Source organism: Belonocnema kinseyi, chromosome 6 (assembly GCF_010883055.1).
Source record: "Belonocnema kinseyi isolate 2016_QV_RU_SX_M_011 chromosome 6, B_treatae_v1, whole genome shotgun sequence".
In the NCBI taxonomy this organism is placed as follows: domain Eukaryota; kingdom Metazoa; phylum Arthropoda; class Insecta; order Hymenoptera; family Cynipidae; genus Belonocnema; species Belonocnema kinseyi.
In genome coordinates this window covers 114,492,506-114,514,038 of record NC_046662.1, presented here as the reverse complement: position 1 = coordinate 114,514,038, position 21,533 = coordinate 114,492,506, and the positions used below count along the sequence as shown (strand labels likewise).

Genomic DNA, 21,533 nt, shown 5'->3' with positions numbered 1-21,533 from the left:
TGCGTTTTCCAGTGGTTGTTTTGCTGATTTTCAGCATCTAAACTGCACTGAGGAGTGATGGGACGGTCATATAATGTTCCTATTGTATTCGTCACATGCCGAGCGTGCAGAGCTATTTACAGTATCTGGCCGCAAACAAACCGACTCCCGTTTTAGAATTTTCTTCAAATTATTAACACTTTTGATTAATTTATGAATTTTCTCATTATACATATTGATAATTATAAGTTTTATAGTAACACACTACTTTGAAGTTGAATTTAGAAGTGTTGTCTGTTTTGTCGCATCTCATTCCATTTACGAGATACGTTATATTCACTCCAATTTTAAACATACAAAAGAAAAAGTTAGATATCTGAAATAATCGAAACCCGTAGATTCTGAATTTCCAAACTTCTCGTAGATAATTTCAAAATTTTACAAATTTTAAATTTTGATTTCTAATCCCTTTCAGCTGGTATACTTGGTAGCCTAGTGGCATTGGCAGAGGCACGCCGATTTTCACTAACACTATAGTATACACTACTAACATACCTTTTCAAAGACCTCGCAGGCTAGATTCATTGGGTGAAAATAGCCTTTTAAACATTTAAATGGACACTTGAAGGGGAACCCAGGTATTGAAAACTATCGGTACAGGTAGTGCTGAAGAAACAGCACTGAGTACACACTGACCAGTGCGTTTTCTTTGCCTTTTCAGTGCATTTTCATCAACAAGATATTAATTTTTGTAAATATTTAGACGATTTACTCCAAAATTTGTGTCAGTGCTAAGTAGACGCGAATCAAAAAATCTGAAATGCATCAAATCAAAAATTATCAGCAAAGTACTACAACTCGAATGGTAATATCCTATTTTATCAATTTATAAATAAATTTTCTTTGAAATTATAAACATTTTTATGTATACAAACGTCCGTTAGTGGTTTTGATTTAATCTGTCAAATCTGAAACACGACATCTCAATCCATGTTGACACAGTGAGCACCAAAAAAATGAAAATAATTTTGCATATTTACTTTATCTCGAATAATTTTTTTAAATTTATTAGAGAAAGTACTCGAATATGACATATTCTCCTATTATCCCTGGTGGTCCGAAGGGACCGAAAGGAGCCTCTACAAAGTACCCTTAAAGATCCTACCGAGTCCACCCTTGGTTCCTTCTTTTAAAAAACCCAAAAAAACAGCGATGTAAGTGAGAGAAGTCTAGAAGTGTCCTTGAGGTTACGTGACGAGATGTCAGGACTAAAGGTAAAGGCTTTGCTTAAATTCTCATTTTTCATACTATTCTTATCGGAGAAGGTATTACATTTGTGTAGAATAAGACATATAAATTATTACATATAATTATTTACATTTATTTGTCGATTTTGAATTTTATTTTTAAACTTTCCGCGCAGCATACTGCTTAAGCTATTATTATGGATGCGCTTGCCCGGAAAGACAGGCCAAATGGCCAACTTTGAGGGGTCATAACTCATGACCTATCATAGTTAGGATATTTCTTCTTTTTTTGAGTAATTACAGCAAATTGAGTCTAGTTTCAATCACCTATAGAACACTTTTTCGTGCAGTAATTATGTGCGAAGATACACAGTATTTTTTAAACCTATTGATTTTTCGCTGCAAACCCAAAAAATGGGAATTTTTCAATATATCATAACTCGGAACCAATAGAAGTTAGCGGATCATTTTTCCAACAAAATTTGTACATAAATTTGTTTTCTCTCTTTTTTCCGTTGGATAGTTTACTCTAAAATGCAATGGGAATTATCCATCCTCGCAAAAGTATCTTTTGGAACTGTTAAAAAAAACCACCGGTTTAGCATATTGATCTGTTCTAGCATCTTTTGTATGTCAAAAAGGACCCCTTAACGAAACTTTCTCATTGAAAACATTGCAAGTAGGATTTTGTCTGGAACCAAACTACCAGATGCCTGGACTATATAGCTGATTGAAAAAATATATTTTTAAATAGAAATTGATATTTTTAGTTTCACACTCCACTATTTGTTTTCAAATTTACGTATTCTGTTAAAAATTTTGCTTGTTTGTTAGAAAATTAAACTTCTTGGTTGAAAACAAATGTTTTTGATTGAGGATTCAACTGTTTTGTTAAACATATCTTTTTTTATTTGGTTGAAAATTAATTTCTTTGAATAAAATTTTAACCGTACAATTTTAGGATGGAAATTTTGTATCTTTAATTGAAAATTAATTTTTTTTTAGTTGAAAATTCTTCTTTTTTGGTAGAAAATTAATTTTCGTTATTGAAATTTTATGTTTTTTATTGAAGATTCAACTATTTTGTTGAAAATTGTTTTGTTTTTGTTTCTTAAACATTAATTTCTTTAAGGAAAATTTTAATGACATCATTTTTTGTTGAAAATTAATCGTTTTTTGAAGAAAATTAATTTTATTGGGTAAAAATTAATATTTTTTTCAATTATTCATAACATAGATGTCAAAATTCAAATTTTTTGTCTTATATAGGGAAAAACGTCTTGCATAATTTATTATTTAAAGAATCATCGCTAAGATACTGCAAGTTAAAGAGTAGAACCTGCCTGATTTTAAATAGATGCTATCTTATTAGAAATACTTTTTATAACATTGTTCTTAGATTAAAAATACATTTAGTTCAAAATTGAATTATATGTTCGAAAAGTCGTTATTGTTTGGCAGAAAATTAATGTTCTTGATTGAAAATTCATCTTTTTGGTTGAAAGTTCTACTTTTTGCTATTAAATTCATCTGTTTTTGTTAAAATTTGAACTAATTTGTAGAAAATTTCATTTTTTTCTATGAATATTATTATTTTTTAACTAAAAACTGAATTATCCTATTTTTGATTTAAAATTGATATTTTTATTGAAAGGTAATCTTTTTCGTTGAAAATTCATCTTCTTGATTGAGGATTCAACTACCCGGTGAGAAGGAGTTTATTGGAAGGTGTAGACTGGCGTTAAAAAAATGGACATTTCAATGCTTTTAAATGTGTACAAATCGATTTTTTGATCGAACTGCCATTAAATGTCCCTTACTGTATAAAACTCGTTCAGTTTCAATCATTTTCAATGCGCATAAACCTAAAGGCATTACATTGATTTGCTTGCAATGCCTATGATTTAATTCTATTCAATGATACTCGGCGAAACGTGAAATTGTATGCCATGCAATGTCTTTCACGAACCAAATATCGAACCATATCAATGCCATTTAATCCTATCGACAAAAAGTTGAATAGAATCAATGCCGGTCAATGTAATTTCATTATTTTTTGGACTAAAATGCAATTATTACGCATTTAAAGGTATTGAAGCTAATTGAACTAATTTCTCACCGACCACTGGGGGAAAATAGCAGATCCCGTACAATTCTATACCTAGTGTCTATGTATTGCTGGAGGTTTTGAAAATTGTATTTTTTTTTAAAGAGTGCCGTTGATCACTATAGTGAATTTACTGTCATAATTTGTTTAGTCCCATACTTTCTAAGCCACACTGTATCCTGATGAGGTCCGGCGTTACGGGACGAAAGATTGTTTGTTTGTTGGTTAATAAACATAAGTGAAATGGATGTTCTCGAGCAGTAGATAAAAAATTTCGTAAGATCGACCTTCAAAATTTATCACCCTAGTCAACAACCTAACATCTCAAGTATATTTTTCATTCTGTTCTACTTTACGTATTTACATAACATTGTACATAACATTGTATTATATTTCGTCCTACCATGTTAGTTTTAATTCAGTAAGTGTTATGCAAGCGTATTATGCAAAAATAAAAATTTACGTGTACATCCACAGTTGAACATATTCGATATAGACGCATGTCTCTATTATACGATGTATCTATTCCGAAATAGTGTATCTGTTCTACGTACGATGCATCTATTCCGAAGTAGTCTATATTAAGGAATGAGAACAAATGGAACAAAGTATTTCCTGAGATCAGTACAAATAATGAAAAAGTGGAAACAGCGAGTTTCAGAAACAAATGATAATATGAGTGAGCGTCTATGTTTGACACCTGCATGTGAGTGAGCATCTTATGTTTAAGAACTGCATGAAATTCAGAAACAAATGAAGATTTGAGTGAGCATATTATGTTACGCAACTGCATCAAATTTAGAAACAAGATAAATATGAGTGATTGTCTTATGTTTCACAACTGCATGAAATTCAGAAACAAATGACCATGTGAGTGAGCGTCTTATTTTTAAGAACTGCATGAAATTCATAAGCAACTGACAATATAAGTGATCGTCTTATGTTTCACAAATGCATAAAATTCAGAAACAACTGAAAATGCGAGTGAGCGTCTTATGACTAATAACACGTCTTGTCATTGTTGTTTGGACTGATCTATAGTCTTGTCTTAACCGACTAGACTAATAACATGTGTTGCCTTTGTTGGTTGGACTGATTTATAGTCTTGTCTTGACTAACTGAACTAATAACATCCCTTGACTTTGTTGGTTGGACTGACCTATAGTCTTGTTTTAATTATCTTGACTGCAAAATATCTTTGGTAATCCAGAATGACTCTTGCCTTGAATTATTTGAAAAATCTTCACATTGTCAGGGCAGTCCCATTACATTGCCTTTAGTAGCTGGACTGACTTTTTCTTTGATAATTGGACTGATCTACAATCTTGCATTCATTGACTGAACTATCTTCCACCTTTAATATTTCGAACAGTATTTACATTGCCAGGACAGCGCCATGATTTCACCTATTATTACTAGGACAGCGCTATTTTGTTGCCCTTATTAGCTGGACTGATCTTACCAGTGTTTCTGGTGTTGTCAGTGATTGTGCTGATCACAGTTTATCGAAAAATCTGCACCTTATCTTCAAGTTTCAAGCGGGACCTTAGATTCGCTTGTGGTCATATTATTCGCGTTCAGCTCCACCTGTCTCGAAAACTTTTGATTTTTTGGACTAGTGCCCATTAGAATTTTTTTATCAGGAGGCTTTGAACTATATTATATTGCAATTTCAGCCAATTTGACCAGGCCGGATTTTAATGTAAATTGTGCGGTGTCCTTTCTGAATATTCACTGCAGATTCTCATGCTCAGAGAAGCTTCAAAGAATGTTCTCCGCAGACGCACAGATATTTTTAAAGATTATGAATACAGCTTATCTCGTAAATGTAATGAGATACGCCAAAACAGACCAAAATTTTGAAATCAACTCCAAAATAGTATATCAGTATAGAAGTTATAATGATAAATAAGTATAATAAGACAGTTAATCAATTTAAAAAAAAAGTTTTAATAATTTAAAGAAAAATTTTAAAAGGGAGTCGGGTTGACGACAGCCAATTACTGTAAATAACTTTGCCCGCGCGGTAGTTGTAATAAAAAAGTTGGAAAAATTTAAATATTATTTTCAGAAACAAAATTTTTTTTAAATTTATGAAACATATAATGATGAATTTTCTATGTAATTTCTCCAAAATATATATATTCATTTAACTTTTATTCTGATTTGCCTACAGATAAGATGTTTTCAAATTTATCCAACTTTTTTATTACAACTTCAAGTTCTTGCAATTCGAAAAGAAATTTTTTACGATTTATACTCTTAAGCTGTTGTGATACGGTGAAAAAAAACTTCAAAATAAGCCCAAGAACATTGAAAAACGTTGACTTGTTCGGAGGTTATTGAAAATTTAAGAAAACCTTGAAATTTACACGATTTTTGCAATATCGACTAAAAAACTAAACAAATTGGCCTCACCCTGGACTTATTTTTAACAGAATTTCGAAAACAATCAACCTTTTAAAGAGACATTTTTTTTAGCTCCAGTATAATTAAAGCGATAAATATAAAAAAAGAAACAATTTTTCTAAGTGAGTCCAAACTTTTGCAGGGCATGAGGACAACCGCAGGATTTCGCCGGGAGCGGGTGCTCGTCTGAAAAATTGCACCCGCTCCTAGCGAAATCGCGGTAAAATTTCATCCACAATCACGTCGCACAACCGTGAGATAGGTGGTTACAGTCTGTAACGGAATCAATACGACGATCCAGCAAAAGTTTTGTGCACCCTGAGAACACGGAGTGATCCAAGGACTACCGCCTTCTGCATTTTTCACACAAGTGTTTTAGCATATTGTTGACACACACAGGGATGTTTTCCAGGCTATTAGCGAGTGAAAGCTTGGCACCTCCAAGAGTGCCGATGATAAGGACGATTAGTTTAACAGAATATTCCGGGTACAATTGTTGCAACTCGCTTATAAGGTCTCTAAACCTCTCCTTCTTTTCATTCTCCTTGGCTATGATGTTTTTTTCAGCTGGTGCTGAAAATTCGATAACGAACATGGTTCGCTTCTCGAAGTCAAGAAGAACCATGTCTGGCCTCGAGTGTGCAACAGAAACAATTTTCGAGAATATAAAGTTTCAGTATATGCGGCACTTCCCATTCTCGACAATTGACTCCATTTCTCTAGGTGCATTCAGAGGAGCGATATTAAGTTCAATGACGTAAGAGTAACAGAGATGCCAATAAAGCACACTTAGTGCCGCATTGTGCCTTTGGATGTAGGTCTATGTGCTGTACCCAGAATAATCCTGTTGTGAAGACATTCAAGACTCAATATTCCGCGACCACCTTGACGGCGTGAGATGTACAGTCGCGGAACAGAAGATTTAAGATGCATACTTTTGTTCATGTTTATAACCTTTCTTGTCCCGATATCAAGTGATCTGAGCTCGTTCTTCGTCCATGGAACTACTACAAATGAATAGAGTAGTACCGGGACGGCAAGCATGTTATTTGCAAATACTTTGTTCCTCGCCGACGCTTCGGAACACCAAAGCTGCCGGATGAGACGTTTGTATCTGCTTCTGAGAGTATCCTTTATAGATGTCACATCCTAAAGGCGGCTCTGTGGCACGCCCAGGTATGTATAAGTCTCTCCAGCGTAAGGGTGTCGTATAGCGCTTCTATCAACGAGCTCAGGATCTTTCGGGATGCCATTAAGTTCTCCTCGCTTCAAATAAACCTTGGCGCATTTGTCTAACCCAAATTCCATTCCAATTTCCTCAGTATATCGTTCGACAATCCCTAAAGTTAGATATAGTTGCTCGTTGTTTTTAGCATTGATCTTAAGATCGTCCATGTAAAATGCATGAGTGACCTTGTACTATCGATCTCCAGTTTTGCCGCACAAGTACCCGTCGGAATAGCGAAGTGCCAGAGATGGTGGCAATAATGTAAGGCAAAATAAGAGCAAAATAAGGCAAAATAAGGCCATAGATAGGTCACGCCGGTAGAATGCTACATCTGTTCAGACACATCTATCGATGAGCAGGTTCTCCCGACATCCCGTTACGCCTTTCTTTGAGCCTCGTTATTCATACATTTCTTGCCACACAGGTTCAATTGCCCGAACAATCCTATCATTTAGGATAGCTGTGAATATCTTATACAGTGTGTTTCGACAAGTGATTGGGCGATAATTTTTCGGGTCAGCTAAGTCGCCTATTTTCGGCAGGAGTATTGTGCGCCCTTCCACCAACCACTCCGGAATCGGCTCTTCCGCCTTTAAATATGAGGTGAAAATACGGGCCAAATGCTGATGGGTCGAAAGAAACTTCTTCCACCAGAAGGTTTTGATACAATCTGGTTCTATACAATACAATCTATACTATACAATCTCCTCGTTAGTGATGGGTGGGCATTTTTTATCAGGTGTTATGAGGGCATTACATAACTCTTTCAAGCTATTTATATTTTCTGAGTCTTCGTCCAGTCTATGCTGCACTTCGTAGACTTCTCTCCAAAATACTTCGACCTCCTCTGGTTTGGGTGGGTGTTCGACAGTAACTTGAGAACCTTGGAAGAGTCGAGATGGGTCAGAGAAAACTGTTATTTTCTCTGACGCACCTCTCCCTCCGCTCTAGAGTTCTCGTAGCGTCAGATAGTATCCGTATTCTCTCAGCAATATGCTGCCTGATGGTCAGCAGCTTTCAGTTGTTAAGTGTGTGATAGCAGGTCCGGAGTTCGCGCGCGAACATTCGAACCTTGTCGGTAAGTTCCTGCCCGATGTGGTGTAATCAATCACACACTGAATGCGGGACGCGTACTGCCTTTCACAGCCTATCTTTATGGTAAGTTGATGCATTCGTCTTTTGGTCTTATGATCAACCGTTGGTTTTGGTTTACGGTTCGCATCGGCCAAAGCTCTCGCTGCACTTTACACACAATAATTGATAGCCCAGAGGTCGGGTTCTTCGGGAAAATGTCCACGAAGCTCGTCATCCATTTCAACCAGATCTTTAGGCTTGAGAGAAACCTTGGTGTTGATGTTTCTCCGAGTAATAAAGCATCGCTCTTCCTCTATTGGATGCCTGCCCGCGGCTGGTCTTAGTATCGCCTCTCTTTCTCTGTTGCCGGCTTGTTGTAGCTGTGGTAGAGTAGGCGTTCCGCTTACGTAGCCCCTTTTTCGGAGTAGTTCGGCATGGTTTCGCAGACGTTGCTGCGAAATGTCTGATAGGTCCGGTTGTTTCCCGCACCACAGAGCATGCAGCCGTGCTATGTAACCCCGTTCAGGGGCCACTCTCGCATCGTAGCACTGTAACAAGTCGTGATTCAGTCGCTCCGTCCACCTAAAATTCCCAAGATTCCGCTGATCCTTCACATTGAATCCATTTTTATTGGCCTCCCCAGCTCTAGAGTGGTCGGCATTTTTAGCCGAACCATTGTCGGGAGCCCTGCGCGTTCTGTTGTTTTGAACCGCACTTACTACAACTATGTTTGGTGTTGTCATTGTTGTTCCCATGAGAAGCTAGGGGATGGGGTTCCTCCATCCTTGTAGAGCCCCGCATGCAAGGATAAGGCAGCGTACACTGAGAGGTCGCCCGGTATTTTAGAATCGCCGTTCTAGACACCTCACACAGGTGCCATTCAGCTTTCGGCACGGTTTTCACACCCCCGCTTAGGGGTTAATTCCTACGGACCACCCTGGACAATTGTCCGCGACTACCTATTTATTTTTGTAATCATATTCAGCAGAAACCCTTAGTACAGGGACTCTCTATCCGCAATATTATATGTGTATTATGTATACAATTGAAGAATAATGTATATAGAAAATTTAATTTCCAAATACGCTTATGATCAAATTGCTCTACTTGACTCGTATTTGTTTGCGAATCACTGTTTCCTAAAATGAGCTGAAACTCTCGTAATCTTTACTCGTAATTTTAATTTTATGTAATAATATAAATATAAACTAATATAAAATAAGTATAAAATACTCGTTATACTTATATATTTTTTAAAAATATTTCTAATAAAAAAAGTTATAACTATAAGAAAAAAATGAAAACAATTGTAAATAATAAAGCTGCAAACTCCCAGATTTGACGATAACACTAAAGAAGCGATTTTAAAGCAAAATAAAATAAAAATTTAAAATGATTAGCCATGCAAAAAATAAAGAATACTGTACGTCGTCGAAAGAATAACTGAAGGGCTACTTTGAGTGCGTGAAAGGAACCAAGAGTCGGGTGTCTTACACATAGCAAAATCCGTGTATCAGAGGCTTGCATTACGCTTTCGAGCCATGGTTTCACCTGAATCAGGCGCGACTCCCCATATCGAGGCCTAAGATGTACAAATTTTTCGAATTGAAAAAATGTAACTACACTGAGGACGTTTACAAAGAAAATAGAAAAGGCACGGAAGGAGAAAACTTGCCCGGTGTAGTTAAATTTGCTCAATTAGAAAAATTGTTGTGTGCTAATTTACTTATTTATTTTTGCATAGTTAATTATCTTTAATGTTTGCTTTGCATTAAAATCGTTTTTTTTGTATTCTTTAATTTTTTATTATTAAATTTGATTAAATTTTTATCTTTCTTAGATTTTTTACCGATGTTCTGCCTTTACATATAAACAATCATCAATATATGCATAAAGTAAATTTCATGAAAGTATGTTAACGCATAACCTTAAAAAAGATGATTTTGCCTTTTAAAACTATTTTTTCCTGTTTCGCATCATAAATAATTATTTAAACGTCATACAAGTTCTAATATTATTATACAGAAACCATATATGTAATACTTCTATATTGCTAACCCCGTGAGATGCTTCTGGAACAAAATATAGTGCAGACATATATTTCTGTCTCACAGAAAGCAGAGAACGTTCACAGAATTGCGCGTGCAGCGCCAACTTCAGTACATAGTCTTTTTCAAACATTATAAAAAAAGTTTTCTCGAAAAATAGAATTTTTGAATTAAAAAAAATAGAAAGAAATTTCAAGATTAACCGGTACTCAGAAAATTTATATTTGATAATTTTTTTTTAAATTTGAAATAATCAAATATTTACACCAAATAAAAAACTGTTTTAACGTTTAAAGTTCTTGAAAATTATTGTTTGAATTTAAAATAACAATAATTGAAAATATATATGGTATTTTTTTAAATTACAAAAAATCTTCCGAAAAATCGAGTTGTTAATTTAAAAAATTAAAATGGAACTTTAAAATGGAACACTAAATATTAAACTAAAAATTATTTGATCAAAATATTTTACCATCGTATTTTTAATAAAGAAATAATATTGAATTAGAAAAAATTTCATTTAGGGAATTTTATTATTTGGAAATTTTCAAATTCGGTAATATTACATACTCTTCGGGAACTTTATTATTCGAGACAGAGTTTTTCCGAATCGGGAATTTGATTTTTTTCATATATTTCAGCCGCCCCATTAAAAGTACTGAAAATTTACTGTAATTATAATTTCGTCACCTGAATCTTGTCTAAGTTTTCCTCAGGTGCGCATCCAGAGAAGTTTCCTGGGAGGTGGGGGCATCACAAAATTGTGTAAACATGTTCTGTGTTGTACATATATATGAACCATTTTACGGTAAGTCAGAAAATCCTTTGGGGTTGGCGATCACCGTTTCCCCACCATTGTGGATCCGCGCCTGGTTTTCCTACAGTATTTATTTTTAAAAATATGTATACGAATAAATATGTATATGTTTTGACGATTTTTTCCTAATGCATTTCAGTCACTGATAAACGGGGGTAAATTAAATAGGAATATCTCTCAGAAAATAAATAATTAAAATCAAAAAAGATTGGGAAGACTGTTTTGACCACTAGGTAGTAAAAAAGGAAAACTTACGAAAATTTAAAAACTAATTATACTCTTTTAAGATACCAATACAATTTACAGATCACTAATTGTAAAATTTTCGAATTTTTAAGCCTTCCGTTTAACAAATAAAATTTTAACGTTAAAATTGGCCTCATTTTCAGCATACAGACTTACTAATTTATTTGGTTTTAAATATAAGTTAATTAAAATTTATTTTTTATTTTTTACAATTGTAATTCATAACTTTTAAAATTCAATAATTGTAGGTCAAAAATGAAATAGTAGACTTATTTCAAATTTGAAGCGGTTCTATTATATATTATATTAAACCATTAAAACCTCTGACCTTTTTTTTAAGCTTTTTAGAACTTTTTAAAACACTTTTTTTTATAATTTCTTAATAAAAGAATAAATGCTACTAACTCAACAGAGCAGCAATTCCAAAAATATATAAAGTCTTAATAGTTAAAACATTCTGAATTTGTAGTCTTCAGAGAAATTTGATTGAAATATAGGTAGTGGAAATCGAAGACGGGTCTCCAACGCGGCAGCACGGCAATATTCCATCCTCCTAAACTAGATAATGAGATCCTGAAATTTATCACCCTTATGAAGTAAATTCTAGCACTCAAATTGATTTCCATTCAATTATTCATTCATTGTTCACAGTGATGGCATTTTCCAAATTCTAAGCACCATATGTTAAACTTAACGTAATCAAATATCCTAATATCGAGTTTCAAAAATAATTTTTTGCTTTTCGTGGAAAATTTTTTTTCAATTGTAACTTCGAATTATCATAATTTATTGTAATAAGGATCTTTGTATCAAACCAAATTGAGTGATTGACAAGTTTAAGGAATTTCAGTAAAGCGTTGCACAGTGGGGGAAAAGTACATTTTTTGGTCCAAAATAGGATTCCGCCTGAACCTGTGGATCGATTTGGATTTTTTTTTCAAAGGCTGATAAAAGTTCAAAGAAAGTTGTCGCCCCTGATTTTTAATTTAGTTTTTCAATTTTTTATAATGACATTTGTCAACAAAAAAACTTATTTTTTTAATGTCAGTCCTTTTAATTGGGAACTTTACGATAATTCCAGTAATGTTAATAATTAGTTAATTAATTTTATGTTTTTGTTAAACAAATTTAATTAGAAAATGCCTTATTCGGGCATTTGTCGACGTAAAAACACGTTTTTTTTTCAAAGTCAGTCCTTTTAATTTCAGAAAAAAGTTCTTTTTTTCATTTAGTACTTACAGTTGCCAACACAAGAGCGTTTGAACACAAGAAATAATTGAACCATACATTTAATAATTGTTATAAATAAATTATATAACATGTGAAAATTCGGGACAATCACGAGTCTGAAGAAAGTTCTTCTTTCACTGCCAACATATAATTTCAGGCTTCCATTTTATGTCTTAAGCAAGTCTTGAGCTCCAGGATCTAGCAGAGTTACTTTCTTCATCCACTTTTGCCTCTGATTTACAATTTTTGGGTCGGTCGAAATTAGCAGTTTCCGTACAAGATCTCTATTAGGAGCCTCTCTGCTACATTTTCGAGTGTGAAACTCTCGTAGATGTTTGAAATTTCTGTTGTTCGCCTCTTGAGCTTCTTTTATCAATTGACCAATGGCGAGGAAAGCAGATTCAATAATTTTGGCTCCATGAATGAGAATTTTTTGTGCTGTCACTGCCATATAGCACCAATTATAAAGATTCACTTACATCTGCGCTGTTTGCTTGCCATTTGCAGAATCCTAAATGATAGTTTATGTGCAGTAACAATTCCATCAAAGGAATCCACGTGTGCAATGTAGAGAGCCCGTATCTAAAATTTCGTACCTTCTCTGGTGTATCTGCAACTTTAGGTAAGTCGTTCATCTGGGATGGTGTCGCAACACAAATGTAACATTTGGCAGCAGAAGGAGTTCCGGGAAGAGCCTGACACACCTTTCCATCCACCATAGTCAACGCGAACTCATGAATGACGGTTATGGTACAACGACTATTCGATAATTTTATTTTTGTAGGTTTGAGGTTTTTTATTTTTTCTTGCATCAACTATACTTCAGCCGCGCTTCCTTCCTTAGTTTCTGGTGCATGTTCAAACATAAGCAGCCTAGATAATCTGGTGAATCCCTGATTATCGTTCTTCCAAATTGTCAAGGGTTCTGCATATTCAGAACAATTCATATTATTCTCATGGCAACAAGTTTTCATTATAAGTAATGGCATCATTGACATCATAAAAACTCCTTGATCTGATTTTTCTGCGTCGACAGATTTTGATTACATTCGCTCTATTCAGATGAGCCATCACAACTATATTTATATTGACACTTCATTACGACATTGTTCGCTTCCACTATATCCGGTGGCAAAATATTTGGAATTTCCAAAATACGCTTGGCTTCTTTAAGACTTTTATAAAGAGGAAAAATGTAAGCATTATGTGCTTTAGCTTGTAGTCTAATTGTTTCATATTGATGCTTCGTCAATTGTGTGCCTTTAGCAAGAGAAATAGCTTCTTCTAAAGTTAATGGCTCCATTTATCATTCAAATTCCTTATGTTCTCCATGTTCTCCTCTTTCCAGAAGAGCAAAAATTATTCAAAAAAGCATTCTCAATTTCAATTTGAGGATGGGAGTCAACAAGAGAGTGTTTTCCTTCTTTTAGTCGATTTGGAACTTATTCCAAAATCTTCGTAAGATTTTCTGCCTACTTTTGTGTAATCCAATGATATAATGGAGTAAGATGATAACCATGCACTGTTCAATTTGGAAAATGTTTCTGGATTATAGAACGTACTCTTCCATCTTTTTTCAAAAGACGGAATGAAGTGCCGCAACCAGATTTCTCTGGTCAAATTGACTTGATCACTATCTCTCAAGTTTACCGGGCGAAGGTAATCCAACAGAATTCTTACGTCTTTACAAGAACTTCCGATCAACAGATCACTTAGAATCTTAATCGGCACTCTAATAGAATCCATTTCTAAATTATATGTATACACTAACACGCACACATACACAGAAAGAATCAAATATACTGGAAACTAAATAGCTCAGAACATATGAGTAAAAACGATGAATAAAACTCTTTGTATGTAAAAAATGAGTAACGCGAGCGAAGAAAGAGAATCTTTGTCAGGGGTGAATGAAAATATGGTTCACAGTTAAAAAACTCAAAATCAAATTCCTCCAGCGAGAGTGATTTCTTCTTTCAAATCACACCTGGATACTACGAGAATAAGAAAAACAATCAGCTAAACAAAAGCATGCATTGTTTTCGTTGCCTAACTTCAGATCAATGAGACTGTAATTTGTTTCGCTAAAGAAATAACAAATGAAGATCAGCCACCATTGACCATTAACGCTGAAAGATCAAGGAACTGTGCACGAGCTGTTGATTTAAATCCATATAATTAATAGGGCCTATTTAATCGTAGAAAATAATATCAGTTCACGATTGTTAAAAGATGAATAGTTTACAACAAGAATAATCATCAACATTTGGTTCAGGGAGATAAGATAATGGCTTGGTGAAGTCGCGTACCATAATGTATACGAATTAGCTTATCACCCCTGGGAGACAAACTTTCTTCAGACTCATGATTCTCCCGACTTTTCATATGTTATATAATTTATTTATAACAATTATTAAATGTATTGTTAAATCATTTGTTGTACTCAAACCCTCTTGCGTTGGCAACTGTAAGTACTGAATGAAAAAAGAACTTTTTTCTGAAATTAAAAGGACTGATTTTGAAAGAAACGAGTTTTTACGTCGACAAATGCCCGAATAAGGCATTTTTTAAATTAAATTTGTTTAACAAAAACATTAAATTAATGACGAGCACCGGAAACTTCAAATAGAAAACAATTCCCATTTTTTCGTCATATTTATTTATACAAAAATCGAAAAACTACATTAAAAATCAGGCTCGACAACGTTCTTTGAAAGAAAAACATCCACATCGGTCCACATGTTCAGCCGGCATCGTATTTTGAACGAAAAAATTTACTTTTTCCCCACTGTGCGCTGGTCGGCTGACATCGTTCACGCTCGGCTGCATTCGGTCCAACGTTAGGCTCGCTTACTAAATCACTTACTAACATTCGAGAGCAGTCTTCCGAATTTGTCTTGCTCCGTAATTCAAAAAATAGAAAGTGCTATAGTATAATTCATATTCCTACAGACAAGAGCAATTTCACTTACAAATGTAGTATTTTATGTTATTTTAGGTACTTATTACTTCTACTCATTTTATATAATTTAATTATGTCTCTACTAATTTATCCTATCTAGGATTTTACTATAAAAAATACTAAGACTTTCTATTATCAATAGGAAAATATCATATAAAAATAGCATAGCTTACGACTACTGTATTAAAATGTACAAATTATCGCCTTAGTCCCTCAATTGTAACCTAATTTAGTAATTTTTCTAGTACCAAGTTTCTAAGTGCAGTTTATGAGAAGTTTACCATGTACACAGCTTTGTTTTTATTACTTGAATGTTTATAGTTGCATCATTTGCCAGGATCATTAGCGACTGTACTGTAGAGTTAATTGTAAACTTTAGGGTATCTGTAGGGTAGTATACCAAGGGACAGAAGCGAACCTTTCAGGAAGCTCTTCCAGCCTCGCTTCTTGCTCTGGCAATCGAACCCGCGCCAGCGTGCTGCCAAGGTTGCAGTGTTGGAACATAGGACAATCACTATACCATCTAAGCCATGATGACTCTCTACAGCTGTGTTTGTTTTGTCTATGATATGAAGAATTTTCATTAACCTGATGAGTCACTAAGATTAGTGGGCGAAACGTTGTTTATTTTTTACAACATGTAATACATTGATCAAGAAATCAAAAATCTACTATCTCTTGTATTACTACAACCTTGGTCAAAAACCCTTACATCATTCTAATATAATAATGTCCAGGGAAATGAAGAATTGCCCAGTGAAAAAGTAGGAACTATTGAAAGTCAAACTTTGAAATTACTATTAGAAATTTATTTGCCGTGTATTCATTCATATTCCTTCCTCATAGAGGAAGGTCTATAACGACTATACATGTTGAAACATAATTTTTGACATAATTCTATATAATTCAGAGATTTCATTTATTTTTATTTACTGATCTTTTATATAATATTAATTTATAATATATCAAATCACTAGTAGGGCTAGGCACGTCTTTACCGCTGGGAGGTCAATCTTCACAGAACGAGTCGTTTTTCTCGTCGTCCTGTGAACGTTAAATTCACCACGTAAAAACGTGTGTAACCCTACGAGTGATGTGAGATATTTAATTCAAAACCACCATATGTTGTAAGCCTATGGAGCTCTCTGAAAAGTGAGGGTCCGAAAGCCCTTTACCGAAATGATACAAGAATCTCCTATGAAATGAATGTTTTTTGGTAATGATGATGATGATCACTGACCCAACGTTTTTCCGTTCCGTTTTCTCCATATGTCAAATTCCTCGAAAGCCATCTCATATTTAACTTTAGATGTTTGAGGTACTAATAATATTTCGATTAATCGTTAATGTTTCGATATTATTCCACCACAGGAGTTCAAAAATACAATTTAAAAAATGTCCGTATGTATGTGTTAGTCTAAGATCCTACTGGAAGAAATTTATCTTAATCTGTTTTTGCATCAAAATTTGAAAAAAAATCAATTATCATTGATTGGATAATGCATCGCGGCGAGGTTCCTTATCGAAATCCTCCTGCAAACAATGTTAACGAATTACTCAAAAGGATTGCCAACTCTCAGCCTGTGGTAATCCATTGGCTGCATGAATCGTGAGATTTTTATTAAAAATCATTTCATTAGCTCATATGTTTTTCAACTATTTTTTGCAAATTTTCATTCTTATTCCATTCTCGCGATTGAGAAGGAATGCGAATATCTAAGACCTTAAGAAAACAATGTGTTTTGATTTCATTTTGACCATTTTATTTATTTGTAGTACACTTCCGAGTTTATAATTCATGCGAAAATGCGCATATTGAAAACAAAAGATGTTTTTGTCCGATCCCCTTTAAAAACGCGCCTTAGCATACATGTGAAGCAGACCTAATATGGCATTTTACTTATTATTTAAAATTGTCAAGAAATCAAACATCTTTTAATTGCTTTACATGTTTGCTTTCAAATACGGTACACGGAAAAAATGTTTACGTAAAGAAATCACGAACTAGTAGCTAGGAACTAGAACATAGGTTCGTCTTTACATGGCCCGCACATACTCTCGCCCACACTCTTATTGCGTATGTGCACGCGTATGTATGGTTTGAGTTCATCGGATGAGTGACTAGAATTTTTATTATACGTAAATTGTTCAGTCTCGATGGCTACGTGTGTTTACGCACTCATGGTTTAAGTTTAGAAACTGTCGAGTCAGCAGTTTCGAGGGTTCAAATCCTCAGAGTTGTGCAAATTTATAAATAAATATAAATTAAATCGCACAAATAGAATTTTTCCCTTTTTATATTTAAGTCTAAAATTTTCAAGATTTTTAGGAAATTCGAACTGTTCCTAAAAAAGTTTCAAATTTATTCATACATTTTTCATAGAAATAAAGATTTAATGTTTGATTTTTTTAACCCGTATCCGAGACCTAGCTACAAGTTCGTGACTTTTTGACACATGAATTTTTTCCGTGTAGGACAAAAAGTATCATGTGTACTGTTTGCGCGTCAATCGTCATCAGCCTCGTCTGAAATTGATTGCGCATCTGATTAATTATATGATAAATAGGAAAATAATGATTTTTTAAATTATCCATTATTCTAAAGTGTTTATTTTGAATCAAATATTGCCAATCAACTATCACGGAAACCCCTTACTAAACATTTCTAGCTCAGTCCGTTCACTAAATCAGCGACCCCTGAAACCCCGAAGTAAGCACTATTTTGCACCCGCCATTTTTAATTTAGCATTTTTTATTAAAAATTCGTAATCAGCGACAAATGACCTATTGGCGAATCTTCTAAGACCTCTTATGATCCAGCTATACCGATTTATAAATTTATATAAATGCATTTTTTATCATATTGATGTGAGGAAACTTTTTAAATATTGGGAATACAACAGTTATGTATATGATATATATTTGTTCGCGGCTTGGAGACGCATCGATTGCATAAATTAAGTATCTTTCATGACCTACTATAACCTAATAATAAAGCATTTAAATTTATTAACAAAATTATTTTCCTTTTTAGTATATTGATCTATTGACGAACTTTCGATGACTATTCTTGATTCATCAATAGCTACTTATACAATTCACAAAAAGGTAGTGCCCGTACGTTGAGACTCGACCGTGTGATAAACTTAGATAAAGTTACATTTTTTCTATGGGGTTTCGTTTTGAAATATAACAGTATCGTAAGTTAAAAAGTTATCCGTAATAATAGAACGCATCAATTGAACTTTTTTTGGGCTCTTCGATTTTCGGAAAAGAAGGTTTTCGATAAGACAGAAACATACCTATGAGGAAGCCGAATCCTCAATCTTTTTGGTTTAAAATTGATGTATTTTGCTAAAACTTTGTTTTTTGTATGTGTAAATATATTTTAGTTGAAAATTCATCTCTTTTGTTGAAAATTTAACTGCTTTGTTGAAAAGGCTTTTTTTCTGTTATTAAATAGTATATTACACTACAAGGGCAGGAAGTTTGAAATTCCTGCACTGCGCGCCATGATGCCCGAGGCACACGGCCAAAGGATGTCGTAAAATTGTAGTAAAGATGTCGTAACGATGTCGTAAAGAAGACGTCACTGAATTTTGTGCCCACCTGGAAAACAAGCTTTATAAAATGTATAATCTTCCCAACTTTTACATATATGCTTTTACTTGTCTTGCAGTGTAAAAAACTGAGACGGAATAAAATATGACGCTAAATCGATTATAGTCACCGAGGGCACTGAACTCATATTTTCACTAAAATCTATATGTCTAAGAGCATACGAAACAAAGCTTTCGATTTTTTTCCAATTTTCCGATATATTGGGTCTTCACATCTCCCTACAATTTTGCCAAATAATCAATCTTTCATTCGAAAAAATCAATACAATTTTTAATAGCTCCGGCAACACATGCAAACTATAGGGGTATACGGGCACTATTATTCCATTAGAGGTGCGGTCATTTTAAATTGCATAGCTTAATGCAAATGCTCTATGAAGCGCTTTATGCATCGCATGCGACTCTACTGGCTAGCGGCAGTAGAGGCAATCTCATATATCGGTGTGCACGATAGAATGTTTTCCCCGCTGTTTCAGAGGGCGTGCGTGTAACCTTACCAATGCACAAATCTTAGGCTTTCTGCCTTAAAATTAATGTTGAACATACGTACTTTCGACCGAGGTGTAAAGAAAAATGAATTTTTTATGACTGAAAGTTTAATTTCCACTTTTGGCAGAAAACTAATCTTCTTGGTTGAAAATTCAACTGCTTTACACAAAATTCGCCTTTCGGCTTCACAGTTTAACTATTTGTACTTGTTTTGAAATTCATCTTTTCCGTTCAAAAATGAAAGCGTCAGATCGTAGAAAGGCATTTAATGTGTGATCGCTGGTGTTGGGAAGGTCTCTCGACATTTGTCAAAACATTCTGGAAATTTATTTTTCAAACATATATTCTTCTTCAAAATTTATATGCGCATCTTTTTTCGCTCTTAATAAAGTTGTAGCTCTGTTTTTTTTAAATAACCTTAATAAACACGGATTTTGAAAAATGAAGAAATATCGTCTTTTTCACTTCAACCCGCTCTAATGCACAGAATATTAAAAATTTTTACATGAAATTTGAAGGAATCATATTTCAAAGTATACTTGAAGTGAGAAAGTACTTAAAAATAATCGTTTTTTTTTTTTGTAAATTTTTAATAAAAAATGTTTATAAAATGGAAAATTATTTTTCTTTAATGAAGTATTAAAAAAAAAAAGGATTTTGCTAAGTTATTTATAGTCAGTTCTGTTGAAAAAACAAAATCTGTGGTTTAAGTTATATTCTGAAAGATAAAGAAAAATAAGATCCGTTTTCATTATTTAACAATGATAATATCAAAATATACACGCCCCCCCACCCATCCTCATTCAACAACGTAACAAGTCAACTTTATGAATTCATATCTGCATGTCTTTCACAGTTGAAACTGGTGCTCCAGCAATCTGGTGGACATATTTTCTCCCTAGTAACTTTCACTTGTCTCCCTGGAAATTGGGACTACACAAGAACGCCTGTATACTGGCTACTTGATTTAATGAGTTTAAGAACTGCTGGCCTACGCAGTTACACAGCCGTGTGCCAGTGTGTGGCAGCTTTGCCATTTTGAAAAATATTATATACCAGACAAACACAATTTTTATAAACAAATTATGTGTTGCAAGAGAGTTTTTTTATGATTTTCCATACTTCTACGTGTTTTAAAGTTATATTGCATGAAATTTGGATAAAAACAATGTAATGATGAAGAAATTTCTGTTTGAGATTATAATTGTTAATATTATACACAAATTTATTAAACAAATGCATTAATTAGGCATTCTTTGACAGAAAAAGTCGTTTTTTTTAAGTCATTTTTTTAAATTGGGAACTTTATGCTAATTTTTGAAAACTTCATAATTTGTTGATAAATTTTATAATTCTTTTAAACAAATGTAAAAAGAAAATGCATAGATAAAGCATTTGTCGAAGAAAAAATCGTTTTTTTCGATGACACATTTTTTAATTAGGAACTTCAAGATAATTTCAGAAAAATTCATAATTTATTGATTACTTCTATGACTTTTCAAAATAATTTTAGTAAAAAAATGCATTATTGGGGCATCTGTTGACGGAATTTTTTTTGTCGATGCCAGACTTATTAATAGGGATTTTCGTATTAAATTCAATAACATTCATGATTGGTTGATAAATTTTATGATTTTTAAAAATTAATTTAATGAATAAATTCATTATTCGGGGATATGTGGACGGAAAAATTCGTTTTTTTTTTATGTTAGTCTTTTTAATTGGGAACTTAATGATAATTTCGATAAAATTCATAATCAGTTGATAAATTGTATAATATTTTATAAAACAAATTTATTAAACAAATGCATTATTCTGAGGCTGCAGCCTTACTAAAAAAATGGAAGTAATGACAAACTTAAACTCAAATGACTAAGATTGAAAAAAAATATTTCGTCGACAAATGCCCAAATATTACATATGCTTATTAAATTTTTTTAAAACATAAAATTTATAAACTAAGCATGAGTGCTAATCAAAATATCGTTAAGTTCACAATTAAAAATACTCACATGTAACAAAAAAATTCCTTCGACAGATGTCCGATTAATAAATTTGTTTATTAAAATTGTTTTAA

At 33.4% G+C, this 21,533-nt stretch overlaps 1 protein-coding gene across 2 annotated transcripts in view; it reads left to right on the top strand.

Moving 5' to 3' along the window:
* The window catches only part of LOC117174480 (MMS19 nucleotide excision repair protein homolog), a 185,269-nt gene that overhangs the window by 127,109 nt on the left and 36,627 nt on the right, over positions 1–21,533 (top strand). The gene's annotated exons all lie outside the window — the stretch shown is intronic.